The sequence below is a fragment of the Podarcis muralis genome, chromosome 6 (assembly GCF_964188315.1).
Source record: "Podarcis muralis chromosome 6, rPodMur119.hap1.1, whole genome shotgun sequence".
Lineage (NCBI taxonomy): Eukaryota > Metazoa > Chordata > Lepidosauria > Squamata > Lacertidae > Podarcis > Podarcis muralis.
Window position 1 is genome coordinate 70,603,401 of NC_135660.1, and position 15,894 is coordinate 70,619,294.

The following is a 15,894-nucleotide window of genomic DNA, read 5'->3' on the forward strand; positions in this document are numbered from 1 at the left end:
AGAGCAAGCCTTCTTCTGGCAAAATAATCAAAATTATTTCAGTGGTTTCTTAGTTACAATGTGATATAGCAGATACACACAGATACACTTAGCCTTTCCAGTGCAGGATTCATGGCCCAGCCATGAAGCTCAATGAATGGGTGAGAGCAAGTCACTTTTTAAAATTAGTATCCTTGGACAGAAAAGTAGAGCCTGTGAAAAAGGATGTCTGTTTGCAATGCCCACATATGCAATGCCTCTCTTTATTGTCAAATGCCAAATCAAAATACGCATGGACAAAACAGTTGTCTGTGAAAGATGTATTTTTCCACACCTCTGGCTTCAGATAGTTCCTGCTATATCCTGAGGGAAGGCTGTTAATAGAGATTTCATTTCAACTATTTCCTGCCCCCTTAGAATAGCCTATCTCTTTATTTTTATTTTTATTTTTGACAAAGAACCCATTATTCGACATAGTATTTTGGATGGTTTGAAAACTCTTTCTTTCTAGCTTATCCACCCCACTTTAGTTTGAATACCCACTAGCTGAATACTTTTAAGTGTTCCAAGTGGGTCGTCCCCCCCCCCCCCCCGGCTTAGGGAAGCTTCTTTAGGACAGTTTATCTATCTGGCATCAGATTTCATTGGAACCATAGAGCCAAGTTACATGTTATATCAAACCCATTGTTTGGAGTTGTGTGGTTTATTTATTTTTAGAAAAGCTTTAAACAGCAACCATGGGAAGGGTGGGGAGCTGATGAGGATGTGGACGGTGGTGAGGGATGGAGGTACTGGTGAAAACTGCCCCCTAAAGTTGCTTTTTATGTCAGGAGAGAAGCTTCTATCGGTATCCCTCCTTATCCAAACAGCAACTTTGGTAGGGGAAATTATTTTTGTTGCAACTGCAGAACTGACACACCCCAGTCCCAACCTGAGCAGTGCCCGCCATAACTTCCTATTTGAAGTTTAAAAAATAAATACACACTAAACCAGTGTTTCCCAACCTTGTGCCTCCAGCTGTTTTTGGACTACAATTCCCATCATCCCTTGCCACTGGTCTTGCTAGTCAGGGATGATGGGAGTTGTAGTTCAAAAACAGCTGGAGGCACAAGGTTGGGAAACACTGCACTAAACTACAGATTAAATTTATAGCTTTTCCTGTAGCCATACCCTCCAACATCGATCAGGACATGCGTCTTTTGGGATCCTGCTCCCACAGGTGTCACCTGGCTCCTGGGAGAGTACGGTCCTCAAAACGGGTACCTTTGGGGGCTGCTCTCCTGTGGGAGCCAAAACAGGACATCTCAGGATCCAGTCAAAAGCTGAAATGACTTCTGTGATTCTGGGGTGTCCCGCTCAAAGCGGGACAGTAGACAATTATGCCTACAGCTAGAAAACAGGTTTCTTCTAGATATGGCATGGAACAATACCTCCATGGCCAACTTTGTGCTGGCTATTTCTTAATCCCTTGCACTTCATTCTAAAACTTCTAAGGATTCTCCCTTCAAAGGTGACTTATGAGACCCAAGCCTATAACAACATATGTTGATATTCTAATGCTTAATTAATGAGATGCTTTTGCAGATGTGTGTTCAGTTCCTTCTTTCTTTAAAATGTTTTTTCAGTGGTTAAAAGTTGGGGGATTTTTTCTTAAATGAAAATGCAATCATGAATTTTAGACAATTGCATAAGCAATTGAAATCCAAAAACAGTTCAGCTCCTTAGCCGATAAAGTGGGTAGGCTGCCCATGAAAGCTTATGCTCCCATAATGTGTTAGCCTTTAAGGAGTCATGGAATTATCTCATTTAACCAGAAACTTATTGTATTAAGAGTACCTTGAAAATATTATTTTGGGAATGGGGTCAGCATGTCACACAACATGCAGCAACTCTTGTTCTAAAAATTGGGTGAAGTACAGGCTTTGACAAAGTTCACAATAACATTTATCAGATCCAAAGATGCTAGGCACCAACAGCCAAGACCACAGCAGCTAACAATCACGGACACAGCTCGGAGACTTCCTGTACAGTCTTATGGTGATCTTTAAACCTTTGGTGACCCTAGAGAGAAACTCAACTCACAGCGGGTGCCACACCTATCCCAAAGCATGACAGATTAGTAGTGTCGGTTTCCTGAGCCTAAGGAAACATAGATTTCCTTATCGTGTCTATAAATAACATTAAAACACTGTGTTTTTACTTCTTATATTGTTCTTATCTTTAGTGCTAAGATAACCAAGACACACACACACACTTATGTATCCTCCTTACAGCTTCATTTTACTCAGTCTTCTGTTAAACTAAAAGTACAAATTTTACAGTTTGGACCATTTACAATTTCCCTGCTGCTTTCAAAAAGTCTGCAGATGAACTTGTGTTCTCTTTTCCTTTCTGCACACTAGGCAGAACTCGGAAATCGGGGAAGAATCTGTGGGAAATATGGTGCAATGTCACTTATGGTAAACATTTATTTTCAAGAAGGAACATGAGGTCTCCTTGTTTATAGGCACCATAAGGGGCTGGCTTTAGAAGAGAACCTTGAAAACATCATGCTGACTCTCCTAAAATTTGAGAAAGCTTCACGTCTGCCCACAAGGACCACAATGTCTAGGATCAAGAATCCATCTAGGCCATAAGCATATCAGGCATTGGGGGGGGGGGTTCAAGAGTGTAGTGTTTTCCAAGGTCTTCTCCTGGTGTAATATTCACAGTGAGAAAGCACACTTGCATTGTTCAAAGTCAACCAGAGCCCCGCCTGCCAGACCACTACTCCAATTCCGCATTCCACCCATTGAATTCAGTAGAGTGACTGAAATGGATGAGAGTGGGAATTTTGCAGATGGCATCCGTGTCCATGGAATCTTTGGTAATGATACAACAGGTGCCTAGAGGCAAAAAAAGGAAGTCACAGATTCATGTATGCATGTTACCCAATTATTCCTTGGTTATGTAGTCACTCATCCATTCATTCGAAACAGGCTACCTCTCCAGAGGAGAGTAGGAACAACACAGAATGATTGCTGAAATATTGGGAGTGGGGCATGTCACAGAGAGCAAAGTTTTCTTGAAACGCCCCCCCCCCCCCCATCTTCGCTCAACACTAAGTGGAAGCATATGATTCAGCTACCCAGTAAAATAAAGACCTACCGGTATTTCTCATTGAGAAATGTGGCATAAATAGCTACTCTTAAGTTGAGAGGTGTCCCAAGAGTATTTCAACAGCTGACTAGATCCCTCCTTTTGATAATGGCCAGTGCAAAAGAAGACAATGACAGACATTGAGGGATATAATTTTACAAGATGCTCCAGTTTGCTTGTGGACCTCGAGGCATTATGAAAGTCATGCTTTCTCTGACCTGCTGGTATGCAGACAGACAGCACTACATCACTCTTGCTGTCTGCTCTTGCTCACACTGTTTATGTTTTAAAGCGTTTGTTTCATACACATCTTCCAGAGCAATTACGCAATCAGACGTCTCAACCTCACACCGTGTGTGGTGTTTGCAGTTTTAAAGTCCACACACCACACGTGTGTTCTCTCAGGTGTGTCAGTTGTATTGGTGAGATATTGCAGCACTTTAAGAAAATTGTCAAGAATGTAGAATTGGGGGGGGGGGACTCTTAGGGCATATGGAGGTGCCAGTGCAGCTGCAACAGGGGTGCTATTTGGTTAGGGAAAGGAAGAGTTGCAGGAATCTCAATGAGGTTCCATTTTTTTGTTACTTTTAAGCAGGCACTAAGTATTTATTTATTGTTCTGTCCAGCCTTTCTTGGTGTTTGTTTTACACTACTGGTGTTTGCCGGGTTTTTAGTTTTGAATTTATATTTTAAATTTTTTATTGTATTGCTTTTATCTCTTGTTGGAAGCCGCTGCGAGGGGACACTGTTCTAAAAGGCAGGTTTCAAATATTTAAAGGAAATATTTGGTACAAGATTAAGTTAGGACTGTCACTATACTGATGGACCAATCCAGAGCTGAAAGTAAATAAATACATAAATAAATGCTTATATGCATCCGTATAAAACATACATGGATAACCTTTTTTGGCTCAATGGCCTCTTTGTCCTCCAGGGACCCCTCTGGGGGATGCATGCCAGTTCTCCGCAAATGTTTCTGACCCCTACACAAACATCAGCAATCACACACATACATCATAGTTTTCAACTGTTCTGAAAATGCCAGGACTGCCATGAAAACCCTACAGCCATCATGACTTTTTACTATGACATACAGAGGTCCAAATTCTGCAAGCGGGGAAAGGGAGCAGGGGCAGGGAAGGGTGGGGGCAGGGGAAAGAGGAGGCAACCTGGCCCCTCATTGTGGTGCAGCAGGAGCGACGGGCAGGGTTAATGGTGGCAGCATGGGCCTGGCTCATGCAGTCACAAAAGGACCCTTCAGCAACCATAGCCACTGATCATAGAGACTACTTTGCTGTCGTGGAAGAGCCGCCTTGCAAACATCTGGTGCAGGTGCCTCCTCTGACGCCCAAGGTGGGCTGATGGAAGCCTCACAGTTTCACTATATAGCATCTAACGGTCCTGCATATAACAAAGACATTTGCCGGTATAGTATTGTTACATACCCCTGCTCAGCCAGCCCCATCCTTTCCCCATATTTCATCAGCAGTGTGCATATATAGGGAGGACAGGGTGGGACACACACACTGATTTAGAATAGAATGTTCCTATTTTCATCTGAGGAGTGTTGGAGAGTTTGATCCACATAGACATGCATAAAGCACCACCAACTTTTCAGTGGATCCTTTAGATCCATAGAAAAGGGTGAGTACTTTCCTCCCCATTGGTGCTGGGCTTGATGTAGATGTCTCTACCTAACCCAGCACTGTGATGAAGAGGAATATCATGCTATCCACTATTAACAGAACAGAGTGGATGCAATGTCCGTTTTTGCTGTGGTTCTGGATTATGTGGAGGGGTTTAAATTGCCCAGCTCAGTATTGCAATGTTACCTGTCTGCCCCCAACCCAGTCCACCATTGGTGCTGCTGAACAAGGCACCCTTCCTGTCCAATGTCATGTTTCAATCAAATACAGATCAAAGTATTCTGGGAACAAGAAACGGCACTCCTACCTGCTCTGTTTCCCAAAGGTGCATTCAGGAAACATCAGAGCAGAGGAGAGTGCTGTTCCCTGTTTTTGGAGTGCTCTGATCTATTTTCAATGGCAGCAGCTACAGGACGAAAGAGACACTTCATACAGTGGTTTTGCCACTATATGGTACTAGTGGGATTGTTGTCCACAGAACAGACAAGCTGGATCGGAACTATGAGTCATCAATTCCCCACCCCTGCTATACTCAGTCTTCTACATGTACATGTACATGTACACACTCAAACACACACATACACACACACACACTTATTTGCTGACTCATTGTTACATAGGCATGTGTAAAATTAACTTAACAAATGTTGCTCGTATCATTGAAACTCTTCTGGCTTCAAATTCCTCAGATGTTTCACTTGAGAAAGCACCATCAAAACTGCTTTGAATTTTGCTTTAGGCAAAATTTTGATGACAACTGTACTCTGACAACTGCAGAAATTCACTAGTATAATTCCACTTCTTTCCACATTTACCACATGTGTGAGATTATCAACAGTTCTGCATGGCCATTCATAATTCCCACCAGCCCAGTGAATTACTTCTGAGTAGACATGTGTAGGATTGCACTATTAGAAATTAGAAAAATGCATGATGTTACATTTTGAATAGGACTGCAGTGTTCATAGTTTTTCTACAGCTGTGTCCAGTGGTATAAATTTGAAAAAACACATTAATACAAAGTATGTTGGCTTTAACAGCCACATTTTATATTGCTGGCATTGATCACCTTGCAGCCCTGACATCATCATCATTATTATCAAAAGCAGGAGTAACCAAAGGATGTCATTCTAAATCATTGCCTTAACATACTGAATCCTTCTAAAATTGTGCTTACATTCCAAAGGTATACATTACTTTGATTCAAAGCAGTCTCAATGTCCTGAGCTAGCAGTCTCACTCATTAAAATATGTTTTATTAAAACATTTCATGAGCAAGTCTCTACAGAGGAGACTTGCTCTCCCCCTCTTGATTTCCTTGAGAAATGAAGATTTTTCAAATGTTCATTCTCATCAAAGGGCTTTTGGGATGTCAATAAGAACATTCAAAACCACTGCTACAGCCAATCCCCTTCACTGCTACTTCTCCTCCTTTCCCAAGGAAAAGCCTTGGCTTAGGGAAGATGGATGGATAGTTGACAGCAGAGGGACTAACATGTGGAACACTTTTTCCAGTTGGAGATCATAGGGGTTGATTTTAAGCATAACAGTTTCTGGGAGAAAATGAACCCACACACATCATTTGTAGCCAATAAGAGGCAATATACAGTCAAACCCCATGATGCCCAGTAGGAAAAGACATCCCATGTGTCATTTGCTGATGAGGAGAGACTCTCCTGTGTAGATGAAACCATTCTCTCCTCCCTTACCCCAAAGGAATGTTTTTTTTCCATTGGAGAAGGGAGAGTGGCAGGGAGTGCTGGAGGTGGTGTACGGGTCCAATGCAAACCCCGATCAAGATGGCCAATCTAAAATGCCATTCAAGCACAGGTTGGTTTGCCTTTTCAAGCACTTATATATTTGACATATGTCTAGATATTTCTACCAGTGTGTTTTGTTTTTATTATTTAATTAATTATTTTTTAAAAAAAATACCTGGAAGTACTCAAGCATTCTGAACAAACATGGTTTGTAGGAAATGTTTATATAAAATAGGGATGAACGAACTACCTAGATGAACACTCAGTTTTGCATACATTCAATCTTAAATTCATTCCGTCCTATTTTCCATGAAGTTTTTTTAAACCATATGAAAACTTTACATCAAAATTGCACACATTTTTGTATGTGCTTTCCTCATAAATATGCATTTTGTGCAATTTTTATGGATTCCCCTCTAAAATGCGCATGTTTGAACTGAAAGTGCGTCACAAAATCCAGAGAAATACACAACTCAATTGCTAACGAAGGTCCAATCCCTATAGAAATCCAGAACTGTGAATTAAGCCACTTTGCTTTAAAATGTGGACCAAATAAATTTCCCCTCTATCCCTTAAATAATATAATTAAACACATGTTGCTTGTTGACCTTAGAATTCAAAGTTTGTAAGTCCTCAGATCCTCTAAACATTCAGATGCCTTGGCCTATTACTACCCAGTTTTAATTTGTCATCAGAGTAGCTAAATCAATGCAAATTAGAATGGCTGTGACATATTTGCCTTCCCAAGAGATTATGACATCATGGTACATCAGTCTGTGGCATTAACAGAGGTAGGGTTTGAAGAGAGGAGAACACTGCCAGGGGTGTAGGGTGGGGGGTGCAGTTCACCCCGGGTGTCATCCTTGAGGGGGGGGTGACAAAATGGCACACCGCAGGGGGTGGCACTTACCACGGGGCCTGGCATGCAGCGAACCCGAGCCACACATCTTTCCTGGGACTGACACGGTGGCTCACGGCCCCACACTGCCTGAAACGGCAGCATGGGGCTTGTGTCGGACTCTGTGGGTAGCTCGCCACTCCGCCCCCCGGGCAGATCGCTGTGGCGCCCCGGTGCATGGATCGTGGTGTCCCCATGTGGCCCTGGGTGCCGGAGCAGCTAGCTACGCCCCTGAACACTGCAAGCATGAACACTACCAGAGTGTTGGTTTTAATTGTTAGTTGAGGAATAGGGGATAAATATTTTAAAACAAATAGAGTAATCAAAGATCAAAGGAGACAAATAGAAAATAATCAGAGAACAAACAAATATTCCAAAACAATGCTGGTTTTTACACAACTTTCAATGAACTCAAGAGCTTGCCTTTCACTTTTGATCAAAGTTGCCCACTCCTTCCCTTCCCTACCCATAAAGACTCAAATGATACTCTATATCTACTGTATATAAAAGCAGTCATAACCACCATCACAATATGGAGTTCCTACCTGCAGGACAGTTGCATCGCTGGTGGATGTCTCTAGCTTCCCGATGTCTTGGCATGTTGAACTGTAATCTCTATAAAGTGAAGGCAGGAGGGGAAAGCTACATTAATAATAATGAAACCCAAGACTTGTGCATGTTAGAAAACAGCTTTTGAAAGGAATTCAGCCCAGAAGTGTAGCGAGGAAAAGACATCTGCTCTCGGATCAAAGACAGACAATTGCCTTCAAATTTAATCTCAACATCCGCTTGACTGAAAGCAGGCAGAGCAAATTTGACAGAATTTCTAAATGTGATTCCTTGCTGAAGGGCTGGATTGCTGCAGAAAGGGGCAATTACCCACGCAGGGGAAATTCCATGTGGCAGACACAACAATTTAGGTTTGGGAGCACTCTTCTAAATACAGTAGCCACCATGGGAATGTCAGGCAAAAACGTTCTCCATGTAATAAGACAACCCGATCCAATCACTAATGTTTACACATATTCAACTACCACATTACTTCCCTTAAACCCTACCCCTGTCTCACCCTCAGTCACCACAAATGTAGAATGCAGTTGCAGTTGTGGGGTGAGTACCTACCTGAAAATATTATGGTCTTTAATAGAGAAGACTAATTTCTGACAGCTGCATATACTACACATGCGCCAACCCTCAGTAATAAATCTGCTCCATCAAGTGTTGCTAGTTCTCCTCTACATTATTTATTTATTTTGACAATTTATATACCGCTTAATTACAACAATCTCTTAGCAGATAAAGTTATACAGTGCCAACCAGTATAGACAATATGGAGCTAGGCAGACAATGGATCCGACTCAGTATAAGGCAGCTTCCTAGAACATTTAGAAAACTGCATCAGATTCATGTGCCACGGCCAATGCAATGGCACACTATTGCAACTAAGTAAGGAGCTTTGCTTCAAATCCACCATGTATCATATTCACCTTTTCTTAGCCATGTACCTGATAAGAGGAACCAACACTGTCAGAAATAGGAACCTATCTTTAGCCTCCTTGATCTGTTTTTAAGACTCAGTATATGGTGACCTGAATTTCCTAAGTACTGTACTGAGATGCTCAGCAACACACACAAACTTAACCACTTCAGACTCGGAAGGAACGGCTGTGTTATCAGATCATTTATTAATCTGGCTACAGTCCAATGCAGAGTTACTCGGGAGAAAGTCTTGTTGAATTCAATAGGGCTTACTTCCAAGTATGTTTAGGATCAGGCCATAAACCTGCAATCCCTAGCATATTTCTGCTAGAAATTAGGTCTCACTGAATTCAGTGGGACTTAATTCTAAGTGAAAATGTTTAGGGCTTCAAATAGATTTGAAGCCAAAATTCAGAAAGTTTACATACAATTTTTTAATATATAAAAAAACCCTCTGGCTTTGTTTTATTTATTTATTTTATTAAATTTCAACTTATAATATAGATATGCCATTCCTTCTCCCTCAACCTTCACAAATCTGTATTTTCAGATAGTTGTACCTTACATATTATCAGGGTCACGTTAGGGCTATAAGAAACAGTATTCAAATCTAGGCTTGAATGGTGAGTTGTCCAACCCAGGTGCTTGAACTCAATTAACTGAATGGGGTCTGATCTGCAGGCTGGTATTGCTTTATTAACTTGGCATGGGAAAACAACTAGGCTATTAGTATTTATACTGGGCTGGTCAATCCAGAGATGTTATACTTCCAACCAGAGGGTCTGAAGCTTCACACACCTAGTCCCTTCGGTGCCTTAAGACTTTGATGGCTCAGCATAAACAATAACTTACTAGGCTAGGTCTCAGCCTGTGAGGTTTTCTAGTTGAAACCATGGGGTTCCCAATAAATACTATGTAATTATGTGTGTTCCCTTTAACAAAACCTTTGGATGCATATGAACCTCTGTTCTGGAAATGTTCCACTCTTCATCCTTGATGTTTACCTCAAAACCAGCGAGAGATTCTAATTCTGTATCTTGGATCTTCTCAACTGTGTGTATTAAATTTCAGCTAGGGCCATAAATAGGACATCCATATCCTTTAGTTTGATATGTAACCTGGTCTTTGAAGACCTAATTGCCTCCTTTTATACATCCAAGTGTTAATTTAAGGATCTTACCACAGGCGTTTGCCATCTCAGTAAGATTGCTCCATTAGGAACTTGTAGGGTACCATATGTCATTCCTTCTGGCAAGTTCAGGGATGAGGCCATGTGACATGATTTGCATGGTCAGAAGGTCTCTGTGACAACTCGTCCTCTAACAAGTGAAAGCTAATGCTTCTGGCTTAGAACACAGCTCTTTGATGTACTGTTTATAGCACCAGAATATGGCAAATGCAAAGAGAATGGCAGTCAAAATGGGGAGGGCAGTCGGGATATGAAAAAAGTGGCCTTGTTTTCCGTTTTTGGCTGTGGCCAAATATTGTTGCAACTCAAGGGTGGCAGAAGAAATGAGAAGGCTATTTCGGCTCTCAAGACAGAAATGCAGCATTTTCTGGTTCTTTTTGTTATCAGAAAAGACTGTCACTTCCCATACTATTCCAATAACTTGGGAAATATGCATCTTCTGACCTAGGGCACTACCAGATGGTTGTCATTTTGGGGTAGGATTCAATCACATACTGGTAAATTCAGCTTGTGCAATTAAAGTTGATTTGGTGCTCTTGCACAACAAACCAGCTTCTACTCAAAACCCGACTTTTTGCAATAAGGAGAGTGACAGGAAAAGGCACTGGGAAGTGTAGGATAATGACTGCTTGATACGACATTGTGTAATCTCCCTGCAAGTACTGTACATCAGAATGAATGCTCAATAAATAACTGACCTTGCCTCTCTGCCCCACAAACTTTGTGCAAATAAGCAGAGACAAATGTTCAATATACTAGCTGTTCAGAACTGACCCTAGACTGCTAAAGACAATTGCAGAATGGTGGTCATAGGGCTAGAATTGTCTCAGGAAGCTTAATATATTGGAATGTAAATTGGAAGACATGGAAAGACCATTTCTGTATTCACAAGGAGAAAAGCTACAAACCCCTATCTTCAACAAAATTGTGGGTTCCCACCAAGGAAAATGATGTGATAATCAAAACAACTTATTTGGTATGTAAGTTTTCAGATTGCCCTTCAAGCAAAATGGAAATGACAAAATCTATCCTTTGAAAGCTAGTTTTAGGTAGCCTGTGCGTAGCACTTTATAGAATATAAAAGGCAGGTGCACATCATGGAGAGCTTACAATCGAAGTTTGACACAGGGGAAACAGCAGAGGGCTGGGAGAGAAGTGGAGGCAGGAGAGATATGTGAATGTTTCATATACCTGTGATTAGCCTATGTTACAGGCTTAGTTGCAGTAGGGCATGGGAATTAGGGGCCTGACCCAAAGACCTCACAGAAAAGGTAGGTCTTAAGGAGGAATTTAAAGGAAGTAAGGTGGTATCACACAGGTATTCTGGTAAGCAGCTCCAAGTATATAGTGCAGAAAGGGATAAAGAGTGGAGTCTTTTGAGGGAGCAGAGGGAAGGTCATGGTTGGGAATATACAGGAGTATCAGAGCAGAGATGAGACCATTACTACTGGATCACCAAAGAACTAAAATAATCTCTTGAGACCACTATCTTCTGTATTCTTCAAGATGATCGATTTTAAATCCAAAGCACAAATGTACTGGTATAGTGTGGGTTTCTTTCAGCATAACGTTAGGTCTCTATTCATAACTGAAGACAATGTTCTATTGCCCCTCCCACTATGCAGCTCCTAAAACTTCTCCAACAACTCTAAAAACAACAAATGGATTATTGGATAACTTATACATGCCCAGGTTGCCTTGGTCCAACAAGCACAGATGCAAAGTGATAATAAAGTCAACTTTTAGAAGTCAGAGCCACTAGTGTTACCTGCTATGGGAGAAAGTTGCTTTTTCTCTTTGAAAGCTTTGCCTATGCCTAAAATGCCACTGTTTTGTTTTTTGTCCCATAAATGCGGAAGAATTTCGCCTTGCAGCCAGGGTACTCTCCGTACCATCTACTTCATTCTCAGTCTACAAACACATTTGTCAGGGAAACACAGTTGGCAGAAAACCTCATGCCATTGCTTGCTGCTCACTGTCACTGGCAGTACTTAAGGAACATAACCTGTGGGGTGGGGAGAGCATTTAAGGGCACTTGCCCTGGGTCTCCACATATAGAGGAAGACACATCAATGCTGACAAACAGCAACCGAGAAGGGTGGTTGCCTCAAATTAACATTCAGCTGCTGAATGCTAAGCTTCTGGGTGTTCAACAGTTCTTGTTAGTGCAATCTTTCTGAACAAATCAGGATCTGATCATTTTTGCCAGGGTATCTGTCAATAGTGCATCAACAGGCAGGAAAAAACTACAGCATGTCCCAACTGATATGTGCATCTGGATATACCCATGCTCAAAGTATGCATCCCATTCACAAGTCCTTCATCCCCCCCCCCACACACACACCTCTCTCTCTCTTCTAAGTGTTAGACAATATGCATGGATCATATTTTAATTGGCTTTCAGTGTCTTAGGTTCATACGTGGCTGGAGGTCCTTCCGCAGCTAAGAATATTAAAATCAAATTTACACAGTGATCCAAATAATGCTTTACAAAGAAACCAGTCCATCAAAACCTCCATACATTGATCGTATTTTGAGAAAAGCATACTATTATGTGATGCTTTGAAATGCACCACCCTTTCTTCAGAGTATCTAGTGGCATATGCAGGGCTCCATTCGGGTACTTGTCAGGCCCAGCTGTTTAGTATCAGACACAGAAAGAACCTCTTTATACATCTTGACTTCAGGCCATCTTTAGCCTTTAGTTAAGTGTTCTTGAGTTGTCCTGAATTTAGTCAAATATGCAGCCTGATCCTATCTGTGTTTTACACATGTGGAAGTTCCACTGAGTACAGTGTGGTTTGTTACCAATAAAGGAAATGGAATTGCAGCATTAGGCCACACTCTGGAGTGTACTTACCAGGAAACAACTCCCACGAAACCCAATGGATCTTACTTCCAACAAACCAGCTCCCAGTGATGGCCCTTTTCAAAATGTCATCACCTACAGAACCATCTAACCTTGCTGGGAGTAGAGAAGAAGCAGTTACCACAGCCTCTAAACAAACGGTTGTCTTTGTCATGTTCTTATAACCTCTCCCTGTGCCCCCAATGCTTATTGTTGTCATAATCATATGCAAACCACTTTGTGAGGTCGACCTGAAAATAAATACCACGATCTAAGACATGTGGAACAGCCAGATGCAAAAGAGAACAGGGTTTCTGCACCTTTGATGGTTGTATAGAAGATGGAGTTACAAGCTAGGTAAAGGTAAAGGGACCCCTGACCATTAGGTCCAGTTGCGGACGACTCTGGGGTTGCGGTGCTCATCTCGCTTTATTGGCCGAGGGAGCCGGCGTACAGCTTCCAGGTCATGTGGCCAGCATGACTAAGCCACTTCTGGTGAACCAGAGCAGAACACGGAAACGCCGTTTACCTTCCTGCCAGAGTGGTACCTATTTATCTAGTTGCACTTTGACGTGCTTTCGAACTGCTATGTTGGCAGGAGAAGGGACCGAGCAACGGGCGCTCACCCATTGCGGGGATTCGAACCGCCAACCTTCTGATCGTCAAGTCCTAGGCTCTGTGGTTTAACCCACAGCGCCACCCGCGTCCCAGTTACAAGCTATACCTGTTCAAATCCTCTCTTTTCCTAACTTCTTAAAGGTGGATCAACCCTGTTGTTCTTCTGCACCTGACACCCTCAGCTGTGATCAATGTAATTAGGATCAGTCATTAAAAAACAAGAAAAAGGATAGAAAAACCTTCCTGGATCAGAGCAAATTTCCATTTAGTACTGCATTCTTTTCCCACAGTGGTTAACCAAGAGGTTTTCAGGATGCCCATAGCAGGATATGAAGGAAACAAACAATATTGTTTTTGTTTGTTATTGAAGTACAGTGGTACCTTGGGTTACATATGCTTCAGGTTACATATGCTTCAGGTTACAGACTCCGCTAGCCCATAAATAATACCTTGGGTTAAGAACTTTGCTTCAGGATGAGAACAGAAATCGTGTGGCGGCTGCACGGCAGCAGCAGGAGGCCCCATTAGCTAAAGTGGTGCTTCAGGTTAAGAACAGTTTCAGGTTAAGAACGGACCTCCGGAACGAATTAAGTATGTAACCAGAGGTACCACTGTATGCAGTTTTGTGTTTTTATATTGTAAACCACCTTGTATTCTTCAAATGAATGGCAGTATAGAAATTTTAATAATAATAAATTTTTATTTATACCCCGCCCTCCCTAGTTCAGAAAACCGGGCTCAGGGTGGCTAACGACAAATTTAAAACACTTAATTGCTGCTACAAAAACCAGCATAAAATACAGTATAAAACATGAATAACAATAAAATAAAAAATCAATTTAGGGGGAAAATCCATCCAATAAACATTAGCTGATCACCAGGGCTAGCTAGCTAAATTAGTCCTATTTGGGCCAGCGAGGAGACCAGGGGAGAATTAGCTGTGGGATCCCAGAGTGGGTAATCTTCATGAAAAGGGGAGAGGGAAGCAAGGAAGGGGAATAAAAGATCAGGCTAAGTTCAAATTGAAAGCTAGGTAGAATAGTTCTGTCTTACAGGCCTTGCGGAAGGAAGTTAAATCCTGCAGGGCCCTGGTCTCATGGGACAGAGCATTCCACCAGGTCAGAGCCATCACTGAGAAGGCCCTGGCCCTGGTGGAGGATCTAACCTCCTTAGGGCCCGGGACCTCTAAACTATGATTATTCATGGACCTTAAGGTCCTCTGCGGGGCATACCAGGAGAGGCGGTTCCAGAAATACGAGGCCCTAAGCCACATAATAATATCCCTTCCCAGCTTATGCCCCCATCAGTGGTGTACTGCCTCTGAATAACGATGTTTCACTTAGTTTTTCTGGCTAATAGCCACAGAAAGGCCTCTCCTCCATTAATTTGATTATTCTCATTTTGAAAGCATCTAAATTGATGGCCATTGCCACATAGTGTACAGTGCCAACAGGAAATGCCATTAGTTAATTAGGCTTCATGTGAAAAAATACTTTCTATTGTCTGTCTTGACTCTTTTGGGTGACCCTAGTTCTAGAGTTACCATGGCATTCATCATTGAATAAGGATGCATCAAAGTCCCATATAGACACAATGTATGAAGCACAGAAATCCATTCACATGGCTTGAAAAGGACAACGTCCTTTGCATTTACTGCTATGGGGCAGAACTCAGCCGAAGATAAGGATGGATCAGCCGCCAGATTTAATGACTGTTAAGCACATGCTTTACTTTTCTGCTGAGATCAAGGAAGCCCAAGTGTGCTTAACTTTCTAAAATGCCCAGTGCTTGCAAAATAAGGAGGAAAGAAACCAAGTTAAAGCTGAGCTGCTTCATTAATTCAGTGCATTTGCTTCCCTCCGCCTCCCTTAAAAACCACACTGTGCTTTATTCTGTGTTGTTGTTGAATGATGTGAACCTTGCAGCTGTAAAACTCATTAGGAGCCACTGTAACTTGTTCATGAGAATGTGACGGTAGAAGTACTGACAACGTGAAAAAGAGTAGAGACTTAATGCTCTGCTTGGGGGGTGAGTCATTCTATACTGTTTTCTTTCCTGGTTCCATTCTGCTATCCATCTCTCTTGTCATCCTATATGATAGTCTCCTATCCTTGCTTTCTCCATTCCTCTCCCTGTCTCTTACCAGAATTGCCTGTATTTCTTTTCCACTTTATCTTGCCTCAGCAACTCCCTCATGCCTCTCTCCTCCATACTTGCTAGTCAATCTTTCCTTTGGCACTCACAGAGAACAAAGTAGAAAGGGCCCATTACCGTGTATCATTCTCTTCTCACCTGCTCTGGTTAACTCCAGCAAAGCAAGTGCAACCGCATCTTGATCA

At 42.0% G+C, this 15,894-nt stretch overlaps 1 long non-coding RNA gene across 2 annotated transcripts in view; it reads right to left on the reverse strand.

Annotated features, from left to right (window-relative positions):
- Positions 1-7,965: 7,965 nt before the first annotated feature.
- The window catches only part of LOC144328042 (uncharacterized), a 46,111-nt gene continuing 38,182 nt past the window's right edge, over positions 7,966-15,894 (reverse strand). For both annotated transcript variants that reach the window (XR_013393266.1, XR_013393265.1), the window contains exon 4: positions 7,966-8,036. This is a non-coding gene — a long non-coding RNA (uncharacterized LOC144328042). The remainder of the gene's footprint in view (positions 8,037-15,894) is intronic.